Source organism: Giraffa tippelskirchi, chromosome 8 (assembly GCF_054371585.1).
Source record: "Giraffa tippelskirchi isolate mGirTip1 chromosome 8, T2T-mGirTip1v1.2.pri, whole genome shotgun sequence".
Classification (NCBI taxonomy): domain Eukaryota; kingdom Metazoa; phylum Chordata; class Mammalia; order Artiodactyla; family Giraffidae; genus Giraffa; species Giraffa tippelskirchi.
This window is the reverse complement of record NC_137282.1, coordinates 53074436-53102109: the sequence shown is the minus strand read 5'-3', so window position 1 is coordinate 53102109 and position 27674 is coordinate 53074436. Positions and strand designations below refer to the sequence as shown.

General features: G+C 39.1%; 1 protein-coding gene and 1 long non-coding RNA gene across 2 annotated transcripts in view; one reads left to right on the top strand and one right to left on the bottom strand.

Annotated features, from left to right (window-relative positions):
- The window catches only part of CTNND2 (catenin delta 2), a 1052534-nt gene that overhangs the window by 974198 nt on the left and 50662 nt on the right, over positions 1-27674 (bottom strand). The window lies entirely within an intron of this gene.
- LOC145516315 (uncharacterized) lies at positions 567-16646 on the top strand. The gene is made up of 4 exons (XR_014061293.1): positions 567-1659; positions 9290-9436; positions 15410-15645; positions 16194-16646. It is a non-coding gene; the product is annotated as an uncharacterized LOC145516315 (long non-coding RNA).

Below are 27674 nucleotides of genomic sequence, written 5' to 3'. Positions count from 1 at the left end.
TCACAATCACAATAAAGACACAAAATATATCCACTACCCAACCCTCATCCCTGTCGACTATGCCTTCCTCTCTCCCTTAACCATTGGCAACCACTGATCTGCCACTTATAATTTTATCTTTTCATAAAAACCACATAAATGGAACCATACAATATGTGACCTTTTGAGGTTGGTTTCTTTTTTTTCTATTATGATTCTCATTTTATTGATGACTTTGAGATGTAAACCTATTGGCCAAGATCACACAGCTGGAAAGCAGTAGAGCAGGAATTTAAATTTAAATATGATCAAAAGTTTCACTCATCGATTTCAAAAAAAAAAAAAGGAAGTGTATATATGCATGTATGTATATCTATGTTTCTGAGTACATACTTTTCTTGACTTATGACTCACATACAGAGGTTGGTTTCTTTTTAAAACGCTTTGGATGTAGCAAATATACAGCATGAACATTACTGCCAGTGGTCAGTATCTGAGGAACAAAACTGATAAGGCCTCATGAAAGTGAAAGTGTTAATTACTCACTTGTGTCTGACTCTTTATGACATCATAGACTATAGTCTTCCAGACTCCTCTGTCCATGAGATTTTCCAGGCAAGAATACTGGAGTGGGTAGCTATTCCCTTCTCCAGGGTATCTTCCTGACCTAGGGATCGGACCTGAGCCTCCCATATTGCAGGCAGATTCTTCACCATCTGAGTCACCAGGGAGCCCAAGGCCTCATGACTTTGGCATTTTTATGGAATTTTTAACTAAATTAAATCAGACTATCTACTTTTTGTTTTAACCAGCATATGGTAAGGAAGGAAAGACTAATCAAGGACTAGTCACTGTAAGAGGTGGCGATCTGGAATTACAATTCATAGCTGGATGAATTTCAGCTATACCACTTCCCTAGCTGTTGGGTTGTAAGTAACTAGGTCTGCACATGTTTTTCAACTTTTATGAGTATCTTTGGGGACCAAACAGATCCTGTGAATGAGAGGTTTGATGTTTTTGTTCTTTTCTTCCACCAGCTGAAAGATTTTTTAATCTTTTCTTAAATCTGTTTCTTCAACTCAAAGACTTGAGAACATGTTCTGGAGTGAGAAAATAAAGTACATAATTTCTGGTCATGAATATTCACAAGGTAGTTGGTTTGGTTACTGGGATTCTGGGTCATATTTTGAGAAGGAATCAATTCTGAAAAGAAGCAAATGGATATACTTTTGCTCTTACTAATATTTCCACACTATTTCTTCTCCCTATAAAGGAATTTCCTAATTGTCCAAAACTGAGACCTTTGCTTCCACCAAGCAACAAGATTCCTAGGATTTACTTATGCTTATGGGAACTCTTTTCCTTCCACTTCTACATTTTTCAGATTTCCTGAGCTGTCCTTAAGGCTTTCAAAATCACCAGGCACATTTATTTTGCATTTTTCCTGCCATACATGAAGATAAGTATATTTCAGAGTAACAGTTCTCAAACTTGGGAGCCTATGAAGGTCAGCTGAGAGATTTGCTAAAAATACAGAGACCCAAGCCCTCTCCGTTTTTTGTTTTTTTTTTCCTTCCTCCTTGCAAGCCACAATTTGCAGCAGAATCTTAGTTCCCCAGCCAGCGATCGAACCAGTGCTCTCTGCAGTTGGAAGCACAGTCTTAACTTCTGGACTGCCAGGTAAGTCCCCAAGCCCTCTCCTTAAATGAATGTCAGCTTTTCTATGATTTCTCAGCTCTCCCCACAAGGATTCTGATATATGCGGATGTTTGAAAGAATTTGGGGTAATATGCATCAGCTGCCCCAGAAAGGTTCTGTTATGAGTAACTGATGACTGAAATTTTCTATTTTAGAATGAAAGTCAGGCCCTAGAACAGATTCATTCAACTCATGTACCACTCCCTGATGATCATCTTGAAATTTAATTTTTAATATTCTTTGCCAGAATATGAGAATATCAATATCAAATATTATATTGTATCCAGCTATGATACATGTTTTTCCCATTTTAATGTCTTTGAGACTGGATTATGTTTTAAAACCTGCATTCTAAAAATATTGGTCAGCATCTCTTCTTTCACATTAGAACCTAATGGTGCAACTTACTATAAAAATTTAGAGATAATGAACTAAATGGGAAGGAAATCCAGAAAAGAATGGAAATGTGTATGTATACATAGAACTGAGTCACTTTACTCTACAGAAGAAACTAACACAACATTGTAAAGCAACTACAATAACAATTTTTTTAAAAACAGAGATAAAAAAGCCTTAATATAACTCAAATACGAGAGAAGCAATAGCCAAACAATTCAAGTAATATTACATAAATAAGATGGTAGAAAGGCACAATATTAAAATGATTAATTCAGCCCAGGATATTTAACTATGAAAGTATAAAAAAGTGAAATTGACATGGTGACCCACTATCTAACCACCTAGGGAACTAAGTCTTCCCTTGCAGGGCTCAAATTGGTATGTCAGGAGACATGAAAGGGAGAGGCTTGAACCACATTTCAGCCCTGCATTTATTGACTTCTGGGTCAAACAAACTCAGGTTCATCACGAGTACCTTTCAGAAAACAGACTATTCCAGAGTTGCCTATTTCCACATAACAAGCTACCTCAGAGTCAGTGGTATAAAACAATGGCAGTTTTAAAAATTATTGCTACCTACCATGGCTCCAAGGGTTACCTAAGCTTAACTAAATGGGGTTCAGTGGGGTCTGCATGTGGCTGCAGTCAGACCATGAGTGACTAGGGGCTGAAGGCATCTCACATATCTGATGCCTAGCATGGAAAGTCACAAACAGCTGAAATTGGGACATTTGGGTTCCCCGGGCCTCTCGCTCAATCTCTCTGAGGCTTGTTTATGAGGTCTCTCCAGGATAACGAATTCTTTTGTCATATTTCTTACATGCAGCCTCAGGGCTCCAAAGGTGGGTTTTTCCAGGGAGAGAAAGAGGTAGAAATAGGGCTAGTAAGTATTGTTGTTTAGTCACTAAGTCATGACGGACTCTGAGACCTCATGGACTGTACCCTGCCAGGCTCCTCTGTCTGTGGATTCCCCAGGCAAGAATACTGGAGTGGGTTGCTACTTCCTTCTCCAGGGGATCTTCCCGACCCAGGGATCGAACTTGCATCTTCTGTATCTTCTGCACTGGCATGTGGACTCTACCGCTGAGCCACCAGGGAAACCCAGGGGTAGGAATAGGTATATGGATATAGAGAGACAAAGACAGAGACTGAGACAGAGACAAAGATGGCAAGAGAGCCTGTAGAAACTGCTGAGGTAATCACGGGTCCTCCGCATTGCATTTATTGGAACTAAATCACCAAACCCAGTCTATATACTCAAGTGGCAGGTAATTAAATTAATGGATATGATTTAAAACTGTCACAAAAAGGTAGTTTAAATTTTAACAAGTGACCATTCTCTAAATACTACAGTCAAGCCTTCCATTTTAAACAATCTCTACTGGGAAAGATAATCACTGAAAAACTTGATGATTCTTTTATTCTTAAAAAAGTTATAAAAGTTACTGCAATATTTTTGACTAGTAGAGGAAAAGTCATAACTACCATGTACTCTTCTGAGGCAAACAGAATTCTAAACAACCTAAAAAAATTCACAGATTAGCGAGCATGCCTTTCCTGATCAATCAACACAAAATCTCTCAACAAAGTTGCTTAAAATACCATAAATAATATTTCTTTGTGAAATATTCATTACTTACTACCACGTGTGGAAGACCATTTTCAAAATACATTATGAAAGGACTGGCATCCCTCAGAATTAATTACCTCAGATTAGTGGAAGGTTTTATTTCTTACCTGTGAACTGCATCCAGAGAAATGTAAGGTCTAGTGACCTGAATAAGCAAAACAATAAATATGCTCTATATACTTTATATGTTTCAGTGAAATAAATACCAAGGAGGCAATGCCCATTCTCTGTGATTTAGACTCAGCTTTAAAAACCTGCACACTCGTATTTAAAAGCAGCAAGTTGAACCTCCCAAAATAATTCTGTGTTGCTTCATGTTATTTAAGATCATGAGTGTGTGTGAACGGGAATCCATGCTGTTTAGGGTAAAGAGTCTCCAGAAAAAGCATTTTGAGGTTGGTTTTCAATTGCAAGTAGGCACAAGGATCATAGATTTAATGGGAGGTAGGTAATGTTGGTAAACAATATATTCAACTTTAAAACAAAAACCTCCCCAAATCTGTTGTCCATGTATCATGGATTAGAGGGATCTAAAATTCCACTTTTTCATGTACATACCTATCCTAAAAACCAGCCACTGACAAACTTTAAAGATATGTTTTCAATGTACTAGAGAAATTGATGACACTAAAGATTTCCATTAAGATATTTTCAAGGTAATGGTACTAATGAAACACATTTTATTTTAAACACCATCCTGAGTGTCTGAAATACACTATTTCATTGAACTGTCACCACAAACCTATAAGGCCAATGATATTCTCTCAATTTTAGATATGAGAAACCTGCTGTACAAATCACCCAATTTTCTGCAAATGCTCAAGGAATCATTTCAACTCTTCACAACAATGAAAGAAGAATCTAAATAACCTTCCAGCAGGCAATATCCACTCCCTTGTTTCTTGCTGGTCCATTTTAGAAGCCTCCTTTCTCAAATGCCAGCCCCTTACAGAATCACTACCATCAGCCTTACAGGATATCTAACTCCCAGACCAGCAACCAATTAATCCAGACAAAATAAAACAAAAAAAGTAATGAGACAGTGGGTCCTCCCCAACCCCATAAGTCAGTGAAGCTAAAGAATTAATTCAACTTGGAACATGATCACTGAATTTAAGCCTTAAATTAAGTCAGTACAAATCTCTACTGAACACATATGCTGTGACAGGCAAAAGAATAAAACAATTATACCTGTTAGTCATCTGTATGTCTTCCTTGAAAAAATGTCTGTTCAGATCTGCCTATTTTATGTGATTGTTTGGGGAGTTTGTTTGCTACTGAGTAGTATGAGTTCTTTATACAGTTCAGATCTTCCCTGATTGCTCAGATGGTAAAGAATCTGTCTGCTATGTGGGATACCTGGATTTGATCCTTGGGTCAGGAAGATCCCGTGGAGAAGGGAATGGCAACCCACTCCAGTATTCTTGCCTGGAGAATCCCACAGACAGAGCAGTCTGGTGGGCTACAGTCCATGGGGTCCCAACGAGTCAGACACGACTGAATGACTGACACTATTGGATATATAATTTACAAATGTTTTCCCCGACTCTGTAGGCTGCATTTTCATTTTATTAATGATTTTCTTTTCTTTGCAAAGATTTTAGTTTGATATAGTCCCACTTTTTTTTTTTTTCTTCTTTCACTGCCTCTGCTTTAGAAGTCAGATTCAAAAAATCATTGCCAAGACTGGGGTGTCATAGAGCTTATCACCAATGTTTTCTTCTAGGAGGTTTATGGTTTCAGGTCCTGTACTTTATCTAAGTCTTTAATCCAGTGAGTTAAGTTTTGTGTACAGTGTAAGATAGTGCTCCAGTTTCATTCTCTTGCATGTGGCTGTCCAGTTTCCCAGTATCATTTAATGAACAGACACAACAGACTACACTATTTCTGAACATTAGCAAGTAATTTTCAGGATTCCATGTTAATTTATCCTGTTGACCAAGAAGATATCTAATTAGTTACAATTATTTACTGCCCAAATCCTCATAATCTGAAAAACTGTAATTAATGAAATCAATTTCAAAGCAGAAACTCTGACTTTTTTAATGATATGAAAGATGATACTGAGGACATGGTATTAGGAGTAGGGATTACATGAAGCAAGGAGGCAATTCTGAATACAGTGGTTGAAGAACTAGCATCTGCAGTGATCTTTTAAGTCCAATTTGATGTGCTGAATCCTATAAGATATATCAGTAACAAATGCAAAATTGGGTACTAGAGATTAGAAAACCAATGAACAAAAATAGGATGGAAAAGCTGCATATCAAAACATGAAGAAAATCTTCTTAGGAATGTTGGCAGCAATAAGTATACAACAGAATAATCTATAATACGAGATTCTTGCAAACAGTCACCCTAGGCTCTTTCTACCTGGAGTGTGGTCTCTGAGCCAGCTAATTCTCTGGGAACTGGTTAGTAATGGAGAATCTTGGGACACACTCCAGACATAGACAATAAGACTATGCGGATTCAAAAGGTTTCCAAGTGCTTGTATGCACATCAAGGTTTGGGAAACACCACCCTAGGCTCTTAACCAGGTCAGACCAGATGCAACTCTCATCTAGAGACAATACACTAGCAATAGAGGAGTGTCTGTAATCACACATTAGACAGGGGACAGGCTCAAACCTCAGTAACTATCAGGATTATTCAAACGCACTGGGGATGTTCAGTTCAGAATGTGCCATCCAATACCTGGTAGCCACTAGCCAACAATATGCAAATGTTTAGCACTTAGAATGAATCTAGTCCAAATTAAGATGGTCTACAAATATAAAATACACCCCAAACTGTGAAGACTTAGTAAGAAAAAAAATGAAAGTGAAATATCTCTTTAATAATATTTATATTGAATATGTTGAAATAATATGTTGGATATAATGGATTAACTCAAATATATTACTGTTCACCTATTTCAATCTGCATTTTTAAAATGACTTACTAGAAAATTTTAAATTGCCTACATGGCTCCCATTTTATTTCTACTGGATGGTGCTGCTGTAGACACACTCAGGAGTAGGCATAGTGGTACCCTTCAAATGTGTGGAGCACCACTGTATGGATGAAACATTAATCTATCTCAGACTGAACCAAAGATTAGAACCAGGACAATGTCATGTGATCCAGAGCAGGTAGAGAAATCACTTGTTTCCAAAAAATGTCTGTAAGGAACGTCATCACTTTCACATATTCATCACTGAATCTGAGAATTATGGAAAGGTTGCACTTCCTGTATTACAAAATAACCTGAAAAGACAGTAATGAAAAAGAAACAAGAAAACCTACCTGGCCATCAAAAACATTCCCTCATGAGCACTTTCCAATTTATGCTCTCTCTGCCTCAAGAGAAAAGTTACAACAACTCATTGTACTTTCTCTTTGGAGTACTGGTGGAGGTCTAGGCAGGTTAGAGTATGATCATAAGAACTGACATCCACACTTGCAGGTAGACGTTTTCCTGAAGGTGCCATGAGCCGTCACTATAGTCTATGTGGATAAATCACACATCACCTGTTAGAACAAATATTTCTTTGTTGAGACTGTCAAATTCCCCATCCAGCCAGCTTCACCACCGCAGAAGAAAATAAGTAAATGAACACAGTCTTCCTGTTTCCATAAACCTATGATAAACACTGATAATACAGGTAAGGAAATATCTATTTCACTACTAGGATATTGAAGATAATACCAAAAAAATAACTCTCTTAATTCCAAGACAAAGCTATAAATTCTGAGTGATAATTCAGATTTAAGTAATTCATCTTCTCAGCGCCTATTAAAAATGCTAAGTGATTATTTATTGGACTTCCCTATATCTCAGATGGTAAAGAATCTGCCTGCAATACAGGAGACCCAGGTTCAATACCTGGGTCAGGAAGATCCCCTGAATAAGGAACTGGCAATCCACTCGAGTATCTGGAGAATCCTATGGACAGAGGAGCCTGGAGGGCTACAGTCCATGGAGTCACAAAGAGCTGGACATGATTAAGTGACTAACACACACAGGAGATTGACTCTGACCCTAACTGGATCAATGAAATCTCAAAAAGTAATTTTTTTCTCAGGCTGTGTGTTTGGTTTTAAAAGATCAGGCTTTTAAAAAGAAAATAAAATACTAATTATTGAATCTGGCACAAAGAATCTTATCTTTGAATTTTAAAATATCAGTAGCCCAAAGTAGTTCAAATACTGTTGTCTGATTTGGATTTAGATTCAAGAGAACTCAGGTTGAGTCCTAGTTCTCATCATGGTTACGTTATGAGATTTCAGTTTGCTCAGGACTTAATAAGAGCACTGGGTGCTGTACCATCATTCCCCCAGCCCTACTCTTCTCAGTCCATATTCCTACGTACATGGAAGGAAAACAGTACCTCCTTTTTAACCCAAGAAAATCCATATTCATCCAAATAAAGTCTGTGTGATGTTTAAGATTGAATAACCCTACAGAAATATTTTAATACATATTACTAAGAAGGATGTACAATAGCTCCCCAAAGACTTTTTAAAATTTATAAAGCCATCTATCTTGAATGAATTATGAATACTAAGTAAGGGGTGGATGGGCTGAAATACACACACACACACACACCATTCCATGCAAGATTTTGAAGTCTAATACTGTAATTCCTGAAGCAAACTAGGATCTGCATTTTAAGATTCCCATTAAAATGAAAGCTCTCGCCTAGCTATAATTATTTCACTCATTCTGCAAACTGAGAAATCAGTTACAGCATAAAGTAGCATAGCTAAGAACATCTGTATCACTTCATGTTTCAATGGAGAACTGCTGGATACATGGAGCCCCTGTTGTTTACTTTAACCTCACCTCTTTTAGAGGTGCCATGTTTTTCTTATTGCCAGGCTTTGTAGGCATTGATGGTTTTTTTCAGAAATCTCAATTAACTAGATTCTTTTTCTTACTAATCACAACATTCAGCTGGAAAACTACTTTGTTACTACTAAACTTCATGCACGGGAAGTCTTGTTGATAATATCTTTAATCTAGCTTCATGGGAAGCAACTTAGTTGAACTTGCCCATGACCAAGCTTGCTGTAAATAGAGTAGAAAGGTCAACATCAGGGAGATGCCCTGTAACTGACTGAGTACCACTGTCCCCAAGTACAGGGGCCCAGAACAGGGTCACCTAATGTGACATGGCACAGGGTCTGACTGTCCAGTGGCCTGATGACCAAGGACTATCTAGGGAGCCACAGCCATGCTGGGAGAGCAGTTCCAAAGTGAAAAGCAGCTTTTTGTCCTTAACTTTTAGGACCTGGAATAGCCGATGGTATCAACATTTGTCTCACGCCTGTGAGACTGGTCAGTTTATAAAAGCAGGACCTCAATATGTCTTTTTACTTCATAGCTCTGTATCATTTCCCTAACACAGTGCCACTATTTAGCAGGAACAGAATAAGCACCTATAGGGTTTTGTCTTGTCTGTTTTAATTAAAATATAGTTGTTTTACAATGTCATGTTAGTTTCAGACATCTGAAACAACACAGTGAATCACAGCGCAGTGATTCAGCTATACAGACAAGTTCCTCTGATAATACATATATATAATTTTTTTTTTGAGATTCCCTGGTGGCTCAGAAGGTAAAGCGTCTGTTTGCAATGTGAGAGAGCCGGGTTTGACCCCTGGATCAGGAAGACCCCCTGGAGAAGGAAATAGCAACCCACTCCAGTACTCTTACCTGGAAAATCCCATGGATGGAGGAGTCAGGTAGGCTACAGTTCATGGGGTTGCAAAGAGTCAGACACAACTGAGCAACCTCGCTTTCACATGTTTTTTATGTATATTATATATATATTACTAGTACTAAATATATATTGTATATATGTTCTTTTCCATTATAGGTTATTACAAGATATTGAATATAGTTCCCTGCACTATACACTAGGTCCCTGTTGGTCATCTAAATAAATACTTGTTAAATGAGTAAATAAATCTCATCCACTATAGGGCAGTTGTTAAGCATTAAATTGTGTCTCCCCTAAAAGTCACCTGTTGAAATCCTAACACTTAGTACCTTAAAATGTGACCTTATTTGGAAATAGGGTCATTGCAGGTGTAATCAGTTAAGATGAGGTTGTCCTGGAGTAGGGTGAGCCTCTAACCCAACGTGACTAGTGCTCTTCCCAAAGGAACTCCATTTGGAAAGATGACACGCACACAGGGAGAACATCATATACAAATGAACACAGAGACGGGGGTGGTGTGGCAGAAAACACAGGGACCAAAGTGTGCCAGAAGCCGCTGGAAGCCAGGAGAGGCGCAGAAGAGAGTCTGCTGTGAAGCTCTCAGCAAGATGCCCCGACCTCAGATTTCTATCTCCAGAAATGCAAGATGATAAATTCCTGTTATTTAAACTACCAACTACAAACAATCTGTAGTCATTTGCTACAGCAGCCATAGAAAACTGATAAGAGTAATTACGACAAACTAAAACCTCTATTTCTGCTTTATTGACTATGCCAAAGCCTTTAACTCTGTGGATCTCAAAAAACTGGAAAATTCTGAAAGAGATGGGAATACCAGACTACCTGAACTGCCTCTTGAAAAATCTGTATGCAGGTCAGGAAGCAACAGTTAGAACTGGACATGGAAAAGCAGACTATCTCCAAATCGGGAAAGGAGTACGTCAAGGTTGTATACTGTCACCCTGCTTATTTAACTTCTATGCAGAGTACATGTGAGAAACGCTGGGCTGGATGAAGCACAAGCTGGAATCTAGATTGCTGGGAGAAACATCAGTAACCTCAGATATGCAGATGACACCACCCTTATGGCAGAAAGCGAAGAAGAACTAAAGAGCCTCATGATGAAAGTGAAAGAGGAGAAGGAAAAAGTTGGCTTAAAGCTCAACATTCAGAAAACTAAGATCACGGCATCCGGTTCCATCACTTCATGGCAAATAGACGGGAAACAGTGGAAACAATGGCTGACTTTATTTTGGGGGGATCCAAAATCACTGCAGATGGTGACTGCAACCATGAAATTAAAAAACGCTTTACTCCTTGGAAGGAAAGTTATGACCAACCTAGACAGTATATTAAAAAGCAGAGACATTACTTTGCCAACAAAGGGTCCATCTAGTCAACGCAATGGTTTTTCCAGTGGTCATGTATCTATGTGAGAGTTGGACTGTGAAGAAAGCTGAGTGCTGAAGAATTGATGCTTTTGAACTGTGGTGTTGAAGAAGACTCTTGAGAGTCCCTTGGACTGCAAGGAGATCCAACAAGTTCATCCTAAAGGAGATCAGTCCTGAGTGTTCAACTGAAGGACTGTTGTTGAAGTTGAAACTCCAAAACTTTGGCCACCTGATGCAAAGAGCTGATTCATTTGAAAAGTCCCTGATGCATAGAAAACTATAAAACACTGATGAAAGAAATCAAAGAGGACACAAATAGGTGGAGAAATATACCGTGTTCATGGATTGGAAGAATTAATATAGTGAAAATGAGTATACTACCCAAAGCAATCTATAGATTCAATGCAATCCCTATCAAGCTACCAATGGTATTTTTCACAGAACTAGAACAAATCATTTCACAGTTTGTATGGAAATATAAGAAACCTCGAATAGCCAAAGCAATCTTGAGAAAGAAGAATGGAACTGGAGGAATCAACCTGCCTGACTTCAGGCTCTACTACAAAGCCACAGTCAACAAGACAGTATGGTACTGGCACAAAGATAGAAATATAGATCAATGGAACAAAATAGAAAGCCCAGAGATAAACCCACGCACCTATGGACACCTTATCTTCGACAAAGGAGGCAAGAATATACAATGGAGAAAAGACAATCTCTTTAACAAGTGGTGCTGGGAAAGCTGGTCAACCACTTGTAAAAGAATGAAACTAGAACACTTTCTAACAACATACACAAAAACAAACTCAAAATGGATTAAAGATCTAAACGTAAAACCAGAAACTATAAAAGTCCTAGAGGAAAACATAAGCAAAACACTCTCTGACATAAATCACAGCAGGATCCTCCACGACCCACCTCCCAGAATATCGGAAATAAAAGCAAAAATAAACAAATGGGACCTAATTAAAATTAAAAGCTTTTGCACAACAAAGGAAACTATAAGCAAGGTGAAAAGACAGCCTTCAGAATGGGAGAAAATAATAGCAAACAAAGCAACAGACAAACAATTAATCTCAAAAATATACAAGCAACTCTTGCAGCTGAATTCCAGAAAAATAAACGACCCAATCAAAAAATGGGCCAAAGAACTAAACAGACATTTCTCCAAAGAAGACATACAGATGGCTAACAAACACATGAAAAGATGCTCAACATCACCCATTATTAGAGAAATGCAAATCAAAACCACAATGAGATACCATTTCACACCAGTCGGAAAGGCTGCTATCCAAAAGTCTACAAGCAATAAATGCTGGAGAGGGTGTGGAGAAAAGGGAACCCTCTTACACTGTTGGTGGGAATGCAAACTAGTACAGCCACTATGGAGAACAGTGTGGAGATTCCTTAAAAAACTGGGAATAGAACTGCCATATGACCCAGCAATCCCACTGCTGGGCATACACACCGAGGAAATCAGAATTGAAAGAGACGCATGTACCCCAATGTTCATCGCAGCACTGTTTACAATAGCCAGGACATGGAAGCAACCTAGATGTCCATCAGCAGACGAATGGATAAGGAAGCTGTGGTACATATACACAATGGAATATTACTCAGCCATCAAAAAAAATACATTTGAATCGGTTCTATTGAGATGGATGAAACTGGAGCCCATTATACAGAGTGAAGTAAGCCAGAAAGAAAAACACCAATACAGTATACTAATGCATATATATGGAATTTGAAAAATGGTAACGATAACCCTATATGCAAGACAGAATAAGAGACACAGATGCATAGAACAGTCTTATGGACTCTGAGGGAGAAGGTGAGGGTGGGACGTTCTGGGAGAATAGCATTGAAACATGTATATTATCATATGTGAAACAGAACACCATTCCATGTTCGATGCATGAGACAGATGCTCCGGGCTGGGGCGGTGGCATGGCCCAGAGGGATGGGATGGGGAGGGAGGTGGGAGGGGGGTCCAGGAGGGGGAACACATGTAAACCCATGGCTGATTCATGTCAATGTATGGCAAAAACTACTACAATATTGTAAAGTAATTAGCCCCCAACTAAAATAAATAAATTTATTTTAAAAAAAGAAAGAAAAGTCCCTGATGCTGGGAAAGATTGAAGGCAGGAGGAGAAGGGGATGACAGAGGATGAGATGGTTGGATGGCATCACCGACTCAATGGACATGAGTTTGGGTAAACTTCAGGAGTTGGTGTTGGACAGGGAGGCCCTGAGCCATCAGGGAAGCCCTGAACTAGCTTAATGGGGAATTAATGGAATTTTTTGACCCTCACAAGTAAAAATGCTCATGTTTTGACTAGTCCAGGCGCTCTACTGCTCCGGACACATCTCTTCTTCCCATCACTTAATTCTGCTTTCTTTTTTATTGTCTTCAGCAGGCTCTTTACACAGTGTCAATATTATCAGTGTGGGCTTAGCTTTATATTCTGGGATGTGAATACTCCAGGAAGAGTGTGTTGTTTTCTGGGGATTCCAGAAGACTCTGCTTGGGCCAGCTTAGGTCTCATGGGAGTCATTCTGCCCAAGAGGATGAAATTTGCGGACTGAGCAGACTTGGGTCAGTATGCTGTAACAAGACATGGTCACCGACATGTCCTGGTGGTAGTAGTATAGTAAAGTATTAACTCTTTTTTTTTTACAGAATTTTAAGCAGTGGCCAGCTTTTTGCATAATTACTATGTTATTGAAAGATATGTTTTATTATACTATCAATACTTGACAGTGTAATACACAGTTCATTAGGGGAAGTATTTATGTATATGTTGCCACATACATATATACTTTTCATTAAAAATTTCAGAATGTATTTTCATGTGGTTTATTTCTAATCCCCCTTCAAAAACACAGCAACTTTGCCATTTGCACAGCAGGAGGCAAAGACTTGATAAATAGTTCTTTGAAGTGTTGAAAATGTTGTTGTACTAATATTTTTCTCAAGCTGAGGATATAAGGCATATTTCTAGTTTTTTCATTAGGATTTCTTTCTTAGTGACTGCCATATACTTGACTTTAAAAAAAATAGCAAAATTCTTCAAGTAACGATGGTAAAGAAGCAATTTCTTTTTACATAAACCTATTTCTGATTTGAGTTTCTAGTTTTTAATGTTTAATTAAGCACGTTCACCAGTTTGTCCCTGTATTTTGAATTATACTTCTATGTGTTAACCATTCATTCATTCAAGTTACAGTTTTTGGCCATAACATGCTAGGCTGTTGTATTTTAGGTACTGGGGATGAGTCTGTGTACAGATCAAAGTCTTCTTTCAAAGGGCTGGTTTAAATGTTCTGATTTAATTTAGTTGATCTGTTTATGCTTTTCTAAACGTAGACTAGGTGCAATTTTTAGGGTTCTAAAAATTAAATATAGTGATAAACACCCTTGAAAATCTGTTTTTTAGCTCTTATCAACTATTGATTTTGAGTTTAACTGTCGACTTTTGCTTGTAAATATCAAGTCATCATTTCAGTTCAGTCACTTAGTCGTGTCCGACTCTTTTCTATCCCATGGACTGCAGCAGGCAGAAAAGAACCTGCCTACAATCCAGGAAAAGTCCCCGGTGCTGGGAAAGATTGAGGGCAGGAGGAGAAGGGGACGACAGAGAATGAGATGGTTGGATAGCATCACCGACTCAATGGACACAACTGAGCAAATGAACTGAACAATCCAGGAGACCTGGGTTCGATCCCTGGGTTGGGAAGATCCCCTGGAGAAGGGAATGGCTACCTACTCCAGTATTCTGGCCTGAAGAATTCCATGGACAGAGGAGCCTGGCAGGCTACAGCCCATGGGGCTGCAAAGAGTCAGACGTGACTGAGTGACTAACAAGCTAGTTTAAGTTGGTTTTCTGTGATCTGCAGAGGGCGTTCCAATGAACCAGAAACCTACCACCCAGGCATTAGTGACAAGCACAGAAATACAGACCCAGGTGATCTGCCAGAACTTGTATGTATTGAGGATGCTTTCGTCCTTGACCAGAAAGAAACATATTTATTCTCTTGCAAAGCAGCTATCAGACTCTTGTCTGTGGGCTTCAGACCTCAAGTTGGAGATTCAGAGGATTTGATGAGGTGTACCTTTAGCATAGTCCTCTAAGCAACAGGCAGCAATTTGGACAGACTAGAGCATGGAGAGGGCAATGGCACCCCACTCCAATACTCTTGCCTGGAAAACCCCATGGATGGAGGAGCCTGGTGGGCTGCAGTCCATGGGGTCGCGAAGAGTCGGACACGACTGAGCGACTTTACTTTCACTTTTCACTTTCGTGCATTGGAGAAGGCAATGGCAACCCACTCCAATATTCTTGCCTGGAGAATCCCAGGGACGGGGGAGCCTGGTGGGCTGCCGTCTATGGGGTTGCACAGAGTCGGACACGACTGAAGCGACTTAGCAGCAGTAGCAGCAGAGCATTGAGAAACGGAAAAAAAAAAAAAAGATAAACTTATGCCCCCAGGGCCACATTCTACCCACAGTGAGCAACCTGGAACGGCCAAGGCAGAAAACCATGAGCCTTGCAGAGTTGGAAAAGCCAAACCGGGACTCTGTCACATTTCTTTTCCTCCAGGGGTCTGGTGAAATGATGTAAGCTACAAAATACTCCAAGTATAGAATGAAATAACACCATTTGCAGCAACTTGGATGCAACCAGAGATTACCGTACTGAGTGAAATAAGTCAGAAAGAGAACGACAAATACCATATGATATCACTTGTATATCCAATCTCAATACGACACAAACGTTCATATCTACAAAACAGAAACAGATTCACAGACAGAGGACAGACTTGTGGTTCCCAAGGGGTAAGTAGCTGGGGAAGGGATGGATTGGGAGTTTGGGATTAGTAGCTGCAAACTATTGTATATAGGATGGATAAACAAGTTCCGACTGTATGACAGAGGGAACTATCTTCAATATCCTGTGATAAATCATATGGGAAAGAACATGAAAAACTATATATACATATATATATATATATACAACTGGATCACTTTGCTGTAAAGTAGAAATTAACACAACATTGTAAGTCAAATATACTTCAATAAAATAAAATTTTAAAATTATACCAAGCAGCTGAGCCTGGGGGCTATCAGCACAAAGATAAGAAAAGAGTTTTCACTTAAAACAAACACAAGAGACTTTCAGCACAAAACATGTTCCATTCCACTTTGCCAAAAACTGTAAGGAAATGAGAAACATAAGTGGAAAATGTAGGCTTAAATTCTATGTCAAATTTAAAATGATGAACATAATTTTTTGTCAAGGCAAACATACTTCCTAGATATGAAATTCTAAGGTAATAGACTGGCAATAAAATAGCTACTAACAATCAATTTCTTTTTTTTTTAAGGACTTTTTTGATGTGGACCATTTTCAAAGTCTTTCCTGAATTTGTTACAATATTGTTTCCTTTTTATATTTTGGTTTTTTGGCCACAGGGCATGTGGGATCTTAACTCCCCCAGGAGGGATCAAACCCTCACTCTCTGCAATGGAAGGTGAAGTCTTAACCATTGTGCAGCCAGGGAAATCCCAATAATCTTCCCATTAATACACAAAGCATGAATTCCTCTGCATTATTTATATCAAATATCCAGCTTTCTGAATACCAGTATATTCCTACTGTACATTTTTAATAAGCAAATTGACAGAAGAAACTGGATTGAGGACTGAGAAGGAAGGCCAATATTATGATGTAAAAACATAACTTTTTTCTAATAATAAGGAAAATACTTTTGTTCACATATTTTCAGATAGATTCTCCTCCTGGGCATGAAATAAATAAAAATAACAGCATCTAAGTATAACTCTAAGATTACAATATTGCACTCATCCATTTGCCCCTGATTAATGAGAAATGAAAGCTTCCATTTGCAACAGATGTAATCCTTTGTACTATCTGAGATAAACTCCCATAAATATAGCTCAGATATTCTATTTATTTATAATGTAAATTAATACCTAAAGCTTCCCCATTTACCTGTGGTTAATTTTATGTGTCAACTTAGCCTGGCTATGGTGATCAGTTCTTTGGTCAAGCACTAGTCTAGACACTGCTGTGAAGGTCTCTGTGGATGTTATTAATACTTAGAGTCAGCTGACTTTCAGTAAAGCAGACTACCCTCCAGCTGTAGATGGAGCTCATCCAGTTAGCTGAAGGCCTTAGGAGAAGGAGTGAAGTTTCCCAAGGAATTCTGCCTCAGGACTACAACACAGGAACCCACCTGAGTTTCCAGCCTCTTAGCTTCCCAGAGAGGGTCTGGATTTAAGCTTGCAGCTGCTGCGAGCCGCATGTTTGTGTCACCCCAAAATCCATATGTTGACAACCTAACCCCCAGTATGATAGTGTTAGGAGATGAGGCCTCTGGAAGGGAATTAGGTCATGAGGGTAGAGCCATCGTAAAGAGATTGATGCCTTTATAAAAGTATAAAAGGTTCCTCTGACACAGAGTGAGGGCACAATAAGAAGTCTGCACCAGACAGGGAAGATGGTGCCCACCTGACCATTGGACTTTCAGCCTCCAGAACTGTGAGAAATAAATTTGCTTCTAAACTACCTAGTCTGTGCTATTTTATTATACCAGCCCAAATGGGCTAAGACAGCAACGTCAACTTTTACCTAAATTTTCCATCTGCCAACTTGCCTTTCAGACTTTGGATCTGTCAGTCTCCACAATTACACGAGCCAATGTCTTAAAATAAATCTAGATAGATAGATAGATAGAATGTGTGTTACTTACATATTACAAAATATATCAGAGAGAGAGAATGACTTCTGACAATATATTTACCAATGAAAATGTGTATCTTCAAGGATAAAATATAGTAGAATATGGTCACATGGCTCACCGTGGGTTTCCTTTGGCAGAATGAGATTTAAATGCTATCAAAAAGATCCACCCATCGCAGGAAGAAAGGTCTTTTCTATGCATGATTGAAAGAACTGGTGCTCCGTATGCTCAGCTCTATGGGCTTCCCAGGTGGCTTTAGTGGGAAAGAATCCATCTGCCAATACAGGAGCCACAGGAGACCTGGGTTCGATATCTGGGTCAGGAAGATCCCTTGGAGAAGGAAATGGCTACCCGCTCTAGAATTCTTGCCTGGAAAATTTCATGGATAAAGGGAGCATGGCAGGCTACAGTTCATAGGGTCACAAAGAAATGGACACGACTGAGCGACTGAGCGTACACACACGCGTTCTCAGCTCCAGTTACCTCCGAAGGTAGTTCCCTGACTCCACTCTGGGGCCTGTCAGTGGCTGGTTCCACCCATCCCCAGTCAACAAGAGCAGCTGGCTCTCTGCTACTTTGTTAATCAACACAGAGCCTGTTTGCTGATCTTACTTTTAAAGTCATTCAACAGTGTCTCACCAGGACATCCTCCCATCAGTGCTGACTTCTGCTCCTGGTTCTGAATCCACCAGCAAGAGTGTTTATATTTCTGAGAGTTTGCTTGGCCGGTGTGTTGCTGCCAGCTCTCCATTTTGGCAATGAACAATGCCATTTGTGATTTTGGTAAACACAATATGTTTCCTAAGGAGCTGATGGTAAAAGTGATCTCAAAGATCTAAGTCTTGATATCCAAAAACCCAGCCAGAACAAACAATTCATATTTTAATCAGTGGTAAACAAACAGGTTAGGTCACAGGGCAGCTGAATGCATCCCATGGTTTCCAGATAGGGTGAGTAAAAGCTTTGGGGTGAGAATGATTTTCTGGTCAAATAGCCATGGTGCACTTTTTCCTTCTAGCTTAAGTCAGCCCCAACCTTCTCTCCTTCTCGATCTCCGTCTGTGCCCTCTCTGTACATGGAGAATGGGCTTACAGGTGTTTGCCTCCCTCCTTCACTCTGTCCAGTGTTATTCACTGTCTGTTCTTTCACCTTTTTCATTCATTTGCTCTGGGTTATTAAGTTTACATTTTTCAGCACCCACTCTAGGCCACCACCTTGCACTCAGCCTCAAGAACGTCACCTGGCAACTGACCTCAAGATGCTCACTACAGAGCCATTCATTATAATCAAAGGTGATGTTGAAAAGTCCAAAAAAAGGTAGAAACAAAAGTGCACTCTTCACATTAGAAAAAAAGTGATAACAGAATCCCTCTTCAAGAGTGATAAATAAAACCTGATCTGTACAATTTTAAACCACTATTTTCCTCTCTAGACACTAGTGACGGTCTAACTGAAATATGGACAAATAACAAGAATCACTAGAAAACTGAGGAAGATATTGGGAGAAAACTTATTTGAGTAAACATGCCTCCAAGTATACAGCCTCATACAAAGGAAAACACTTGATAGCTTTCTTTCCGGAACAGACTACTACACTATCACAGGTCAGAGAAACTACATTAGATGCTCGACATATCACCACGGAGGTGATCTAAATAGTACCAAGTTCAAAAATATACATCTAGTGAAAAGATACTGTACACTTAAATTGTAAAACCTCAAAATTTTTTAGCTTTTTATCTTGTATTGGCACATAGCTGATTAACAAACAATGTTGTGATAGTTTCAGGTGAACAGCAAATTGATTCAGCCATACACATACATGTATCCATTCTCTGCCAAACTCCCCTCCCATCCAGGCTGCCACATAACATTGAACAGAGTTCCTTGTGCTATACAATAGGTCCTTGTTGGTTATCCATTTTAAATATAGCAGTGTGTCCATGTCCATCCCAAACTCCCTCACTGTCCCTTCCCCTCATCCTTCCCTTAGCAACCATAAGCCTGTAAAACCACAAAGCTTTTGTGTAAATGGGGCTTGAACAGTCTTCCCTAAATCTTGGAATTACACTGACCTATCATAAACAGTTTATGGGATGAATCTGAAGCTTAAGCAGGTAAGAAATGTATCAGAAGAATGTATCTGAGGCACGTGTTCCCAGAAGACCCAATTATTGGTCATCGGAAAGGAACAAGCAGCTGGAAATGAACAATAGGAAACTGATTTGATGATGAATCTGCCCTGTGCACTTTCTCAGCTAAAAGTCCCCGTGATCAGAGTCACTCTTTCTGTTGAATCTCTCTCTTCCTTCTTCTCTGTTTCTTTTATTTCTCTGTATCTATCTTTCAATGGGTTTTTTTTTCTCTCTCTCTCTTTTTGAACCTCCCTCAAATAATCAAATAACTTTCCAACCTGAGGAACCTAATTAAGACATCTCCAAATTAGAAGCTGAGTAAACAGACTTGCGTATACCATCCACTGTGCCCACATCTCTCCCTGCTTCCTTCTCTGTGGGAAATACTCCCTTCAGCTCTGCTCTCGTCACTCCAGCAAAACCACTCCGACCAGGGTCCCAGTGACCATCCCTTTGGTAAACGCATGGGGGGTTTTCAGATCTTCCTTCTCTCATCCACAGTGTTTTCAGGTTTCATCAAAGCCAAGGTCTTGACTAATCTTGCTTGGCTTAACGGACATCACGCTCCACTGATTTTTCTCCTACATCACTGGCCATGCCTCTTCATTCTTTAGCTGTTTCCTCCGCCCCATGACAATCTGATAACACCTGCGCCAGGGCTGACTGGCCCTACATCCTCTTCTCTATTTACACTTGCTTCTTGGAGGGGTCTCATCAGTCTGGGGGATGTACACATCATGCACACACTGATGATCACGCTCTCTAGCTGGACCCAGCTCTTAATATCTCCCCCTCTACTTGACACTGACATCCAGATGCCCGACAGGACTTCTGAACACAGAACTGATCTCTTAAACTCATCCACCTCTCAAACTTCCTCTGCCCTCATTCTTCCATGTCTTATTGGGTGCCAACTCCACCCTTCACTGTTCCTCAGGCCAAAAATCTTGGGGATCATTTATTTTTTTTATTTTTTTATTATTTTTAAAATTAGTTTATTTATCTATTTTTTAACTTTACTATATTGTATTTATTTTGCCATACATTGACATGAATCCACCATGGGTGAACATGTTTTCCCCTTCCAGAACTCCCCTTTCACCTCCCTCCCCATCCCATCCCTCCAGGTCATCCCAGTGCACCAGCCCCGACCACTCTGTATCATGCATTGAACCTGGACTGGCGATTTGTTTCACATATTATAATTTACATGCTTCAATGCCATTCTCCCATATCATGCCGCCCTCGCCCTCTCCCATACAGTCCATAATACTGTTCTATTTATCTGTGTCTCTTTTGATGTCTTGCATACAGGGTTATCTCTACCAATTGACTAAATACCATATATATGTGCTAGTATACTGTATTGGTGTTTTTCTTTCTGGCTTACTTCACCCTGTATAATAGGCTCCAGTTTCATCCACCTCATTAGAACTGATTCCAATGTATTCTTTTTAATGGCTGAGTAATATTCCATTGTGTATATGTACCACAGCTTCCTTATCCATTCATCTGCTGATGGGCATCTAGGTTGCTTCCATGTCCTGGCTATTGTAAACAGTGCTGCGATGAACATTGGGGTACACGTGTCTCTTTCAGTTCTGGTTTCCTCGGTGTGTATGCCCAGCAGTGGGATTGCTGGGTCATATGGCAGTTCTATTCCCAGTTTTTTAAGGAATCTCCACACTGTTCTCCATAGTGGCTGTACTCGTTTGCATTCCCACCAACAGTGTAAGAGGGTTCCCTTTTCTCCACACCCTCTCCAGCATTTATTGCTTGTAGTCTTTTGGATAGCAGCCATTCTGAAGGGTGTGAAATAGTACCTCATTGTGATTTTGATTTGCATTTCTCTGATAATGAGTGCTGTTGAGCATCTTTTCATGTGTTTGTTAGCCATCTGTATATCTTCTTCGGAAAAGTGTCTGCTTAGTTCTTTGGCCCACTTTTTGATTGGGTAGTTTATTTTTCTGGAATTGAGCTGCAGGAGTTGCTTGTATATCTTTGAGATTGTTTGTCCATTGCTTCGTTTGCTATTATTTTCTCCGATTCTGAAGGCTGTCTTTTCACCTTGCTTATAGTTTCCTTTGTTGTGCAAAAGCTTTTAATTTTAATTAGGTCCCATTTGTTTATTTTTGCTTTTATTTCCAATATTCTGGGAGGTGGGTCATAGAGGATCCTGCTGTGGTTTATGAAGGAGACTGTTTTGCCTATGTTTTCCTCTAGGAGTTTTATAGTTTCTGGTCTTACATTTAGATCTTTAATCCATTTTGAGTTTATTTTTGTGTATGGTGTTAGAAAGTGTTCTAGTTTCATTCTTTTACAAGTCATTGACCAGCTTTCCCAGCACCACTTGTTAAAGAGATTGTCTTTTCTCCATTGTATATTCTTGCCTCTTTTGTCAAAGATAAGGTGTCCATAGGTGCATGGATTTATCTCTGGGCTTTCTACTTTGTTCCATTGATCTATATTTCTGTCCTTGTGCCAGTACCATACTGTCTTGATGACTGTGGCTTTGTAGTAGAGCCTGAAGTCAGGCAGGTTGATTCCTCCAGTTCCATTCTTCTTTCTCAAGATTGCTTTGGCTATTTGAGGTTTTTCGTATTTCCATACAAATTGTGAAATTATTTGTTCTAGTTCTCTGAAAAATACCATTGGTAGCTTGATAGGGACTGCATTGAATCTATAGATTGCTTTGGGTAGTATACTCATTTCCACTATATTGATTCTTCTGATCCATGAACACAGTATATTTCTCCACCTATTTGTGTCCTTTTTGATTTCTTTCACTAGTGTTTTATACTTTTCTATATATAGGTCTTTTGTTTCTTTAGGTAGATATATTCCTAAGTATTTTATTCTTTTCGTTGCGATGGTGGATGGAATTGTTTCCTCATTTCTCTTTCTGTTTTCTCGTTGTTAGTGTATATGAATGCAAGGGATTTCTGTGTGTTAATTTTATATCCTGCAACTTTACTATATTCATTGATTAGCTCTAGTAACTTTCTGCTGGAGTCTTTAGGGTTTTCTATGTAGAGGATCATGTCATCTGCAAACAGTGAGAGTTTTACTTCTTCTTTTCCAACCTGGATTCCTTTTATTTCTTTTTCTGCTCTGACTGATGTGGCCAAAACTTCCAAAACTATGTTGAATAGTAGTGGTGAGAGTGGGCACACTTGTCTTGTCCCTGACTTTAGGGGAAATGCTTTCAGTTTTTCACCATTTAGGATAATGTTTGCTATGGGTTTGTCATATATAGCTTTTATTATTTTGAGGTATGTTCCTTCTATTACTGCTTTTTGGAGGGTTTTTATCATAAATGGATGTTGAATTATGTCAAAGGCTTTCTCTGCATCTATTGAAATAATCATATGGTTTTTATTTTTCAATTTGTTTATGTGGTGTATTACACTGACTGATTTGTAGATATTGAAGAATCCTTCCATCCCTGGGATAAAGCCCACTTGGTCATGATGTATGAGCTTTATAATATGTTGTTGGATTCTGTTTGCTAGGATTTTGCTAAGGATTTTTGCATCTATGTTCATCAGTGATATTGGCCTGTAGTTTTCTTTTTTTGTGGCATCTCTGTCAAGTTTTGGTATTAGGGTGATGGTGGCCTCATAGAATGAGTTTGGAAGTTTACATTCCTCTGCAATTTTCTGGAAGAGTTTGAGTAGGATAGGTGTTAGCTCTTCTCTAAATTTTTGGTAGAATTCAGCTGTGAAGCCATCTGGTCCTGGGCTTTTGTTTGCTGGAAGATTTCTGATTACAGTTTCAATTTCCATGCTTGTGATGGGTCTGTTGAAATTTTCTATTTCTTCCTGGTTCAGTTTTGGAAAGTCATACTTTTCTAAGAATTTATCCATTTATTCCAAGTTGTCCATTTTATTTGCATATAGTTGCTGATAATAGTGGAGAAGGCAATGGCAGCCCACTCCAGTACTCTTGCCTGGAAAATCCCATGGACGGAGGAGCCTAGTAGGCTACAGTCCATGGGGTTGCTCAGAGTCGGACACGACTGAGTGACTTCACTTTCACTTTTCACTTTCATGCATTGGAGAAGGAAATGGCAACCCACTCCAGTGTTCTTGCCTGGAGAATCCCAGGGACGGGGGAGCCTGGTGGGCTACCGTCTATGGGGTCGCATAGAGTCGGACACGACTGAAGCGACTTAGCAGCAGCAGCAGCTGATAATAGTCTTTTATGATCCTTTGTATTTCTCTGTTGTCTGTTGTGGTCTCTCCATTTTCATTTCTAATTTTGTTGATTTGATTCTTCTCCCTTTGTTTCTTGATGAGTCTGGCTAATGGCTTGTCAATTGTATTTATCTTCTCAAAGAACAATCTTTTGGCTTTGTTGATTTTTGCTATGGTCTCTTGTTTCTTTTGCATTTATTTCTGCCCTAATTTTTAAGATTTCTTTCCTTCTACTAACCCTGGGGTTCTTCATTTCTTCCTTTTCTAGTTGCTTCAGCTGTAGAGTTAGGTTATTTATTTGACTTTTTTCTTGTTTCTTGAGGTGAGCCTGTATTGCTATGAATCTTCCCCTTAGCACTGCTTTTACAGTGTCCCATAGGTTTGGGGTTGTTGTGTTTTCATTTTCATTCGTTTCTATGCATATTTTGATTTCTTTTTTGATTTCTTCTTTGATTTGCTGGTTATTCAACAGTGTGTTGTTCAGCCTCTATATGTTGGAAATTTTAATAGTTTTTCTCCTGTAAATAACCTCTAATCTTACTGCATTGTGGTGAGAAAAGATGCTTGGAATGATTTCAATTTTTTTGAATTTACCAAGACTAGATTTATGGCCCAGGATGTGATCTATTCTGGAGAAGGTTCCATGTGCGCTTGAGAAAAAGGTGAAATTCATTGTTTTGGGGTGAAATGACCTATAGATATCAATTAGGTCTAATTGGTCTATTGTATCATTTAAAGTTTGTGTTTCCTTGTTAATTTTCTGTTTAGTTGATCTGTCCATAGGTGTGAGTGGGGTCTTAAAGCCCCCCACTATTATTGTGTTATTGTTAATTTCCCCTTTCATACTTGTTAGCATTTGCCTTACATATTGTGGTGCTCCTATGTTGGGTGCATATATATTTATAATTGTTATATCTTCTTCTTGGATTGATCCTTTAATCATTATGTAGTGTCCACCTTTGTCTCTTTTCATTACCTTTATTTTAAAGTCTATTTTATCTGATATGAGTATTGCTACTCCTGCTTTCTTTTGGTCTCTATTTGCATGAAATATCCTTTTCCAGCCCTTCACTTTCAGTCTGTATGTGTCCCTTGTTTTGAGGTGGGTCTCTTGTAGACAACATATATAGGGGTCTTGTTTTTGTATCCATTCAGCCAGTCTTTGTCTTTTGGTTGGGGCATTCAACCCATTTACATTTATGGTAATTATTGATAAGTATGATCCCGTTGCCATTTACTTTATTGTTTGGGGTTTGAGATTATATACCCTGTCTGTGTTTCCTGTCTAGAGAAGATCCTTTAGCATTTGTTGGAGAGCTGCTTTGGTGGTGCTGAATTCTCTGAGCTTTTGCTTGTCTGTAAAGCTTTTGATTTCTCCTTCGTATTCGAATGAGATTCTTGCAGGATACAGTAATCTGGGCTGCAGATTATTTTCTTTCATCACTTTAAGTATGTCCTGCCATTCCCTTCTGGCCTGAAGAGTTTCTATTGAAAGGTAGCTGTTATCCTTATGGGAATCCCCTTGTGTGTTATTTGTTGTTTTTCTCTTGCTGCGTTTAATATTTGTTCTTTGTGTTTGATCTTTGTTAATTTGATTATTATGTGTCTTGGGGTGTTTTGCCTTGAGTTTATCCTGTTTGGGACTCTCTGGGTTTCTTGGACTTGGGTGATAATTTCCTTCCCCACTTTAGGGAAGTTTTCAACTATTACCTCCTCGAGTATTTTCTCATGGTCTTTCTTTTTGTCTTTTTCTTCTGAGACTCCTATGATTCATATGTTGGTGCACTTAACATTGCCCCCAGAGGTCTTTGAAGTTGTCCTCATTTCTTTTAATTCTTTTTTCTTTTTTCCTCTCTGTTTCATTTATTTCTATCATTCTATCTTCTACCTCACTGATCCTATCTTCTGCCTCCGTTATTCTACTGTTGGTTCCCTCCAGAGTGTTTTTGATCTCATTTATTGCATTATTCATTATATGTTGACTCTTTTTTATTTCTTCTGTGTCCTTGCTAAACCTTTCTTGCATCTTCTCGATCCTTGTCTCCAGGTTATTTATCTCTAACTCCAATTTGTTTTCCAGATTTTGGATCATTTTCACTACCATTATTTGGAATTCTTTATCAAGTAGATTCCCTATCTCTTCCTCTTTTGTTTGATTTGGAGGGCATTTATCCTGTTCCTTTACCTGCTGGGTATTTCTCTGCCTTTTCTTCTTATTTATATTGCTGTGTTTGGGGTGGCCTTTCTGTTTTCTAGCAGTTTGTGGTTCCTCTTTATTGTGGAGGTTCCTCGCTGTGGGTGGGGTTAGACGTTTGGCTTGTCAAGGTTTCCTGGTTGGGGAAGCTTGTGTCAGTGTTCTGGTGGGTGGAGCTTGATTTCTTCTCTCTGGAGTGCAATGAAGTGTCCAGTAATGAGTTTTGAGATGTCAGTGGGTTTGGTGTGACTTTGGGCAGCCTGTATATTAAAGCTCAGAGCTATGTTCCTGTGTTGCTGGGGAATTTGCATGGTATATCTTACTCTGGAACTTGTTGGCCCTTGGGTGGTGCTTGGTTTCAGTGTAGGTATGGAGGCGTTTGATGAGCTCCTATCGTTTAATGCTTCCTGGATTCAGGAGTTCTCTGGTGTTCTCAAGATTTGGACTTAAGTCTCCTGTCTCTGGCTTTCAGTCTTATTCTTATAGTAGCCTCAAGACTTCTCCATCTACACAGCACCGATGATAAAACATCTAGGTTAATGATGAAAAGTTTCTCCACAGTGAGGGACACCCGGAGAGGTTCACAGAGTTACATGGAGAAGAGAAGAGGGAGGAGGGAGATAGAGGTGACCAGGAGGAGAAGAGGGGAATCAAAAGGGGAGCGAGCAAGCTAGCCAGTAATCACTTCCCTATGTGCTCTCCACCATCTGGTCTCTCAGAAATGTTCATGGAATTACACAGGGAAGAGAAGAGGGAGGAAGGAGACAGAGGTGGCCAGGAGAAGAAAATGGGGAATCAAAAGGGGAGAGACAGATCCATCCAATAATCAGTTATCTACGTGTTCTCCACAGCCCGGAACACACAAAGAGATTCACAGAGTTGGGTAGAGAAGAAAAGGGGGAGTGGGGAGATGTGGGCGACCTGGTGGAGAAAAAGGAGAGTTAAAAGGGGGAGAGAGCAATCAAGCCAGTGATCTCGCTCCCAAGTAAAAGTGGGTACTGAAGATTGGGTTCTTGAAGATACAAAGTTGATAACAAATACTAAAAAGCAAAGATTAAACATCTAGAGCAGAGGTTAGTTTCTCAAAAATACAATATTAAGATAAGAGAAAAAAAGAAGAAGAAAAAAGAAAAAAAAAACCACCAGAGTCACAAAAATTATAAAATATATATATGAAGTTTGCTTTAAAGATAAGGTCTTAAAAAAAATTAAAAAAATACAAATAAAAATAGGGTCTTTTTTTTTTGCAAGGTAATAGTAGGTATAAAAATGAAAATTGAAGGAGTAATAGGTGACTTAAAAATAAAAATAAAATAAAATTTAAAAAAAATAAAAAATAATAATAAAAAAGTTTTAAAAATTTAAAAAATGATAATAGTAAAAATATATCTAGGACTTTCTCTGGAGCTGTTATGGACAGTGTGGGGTCAGTTCATTTTCAGATAGTTCCTTGGTCCAGCTTGTACTTCTCAAGGGCTCTAGGCCCCTTCCTATGTAGTCGGTGCTAACTACAGGGTTTTAATCTGTTGCATCTGTCACTACCAAAGCGGTTCCCTCTGTTTCTTTTAGCTTCTTC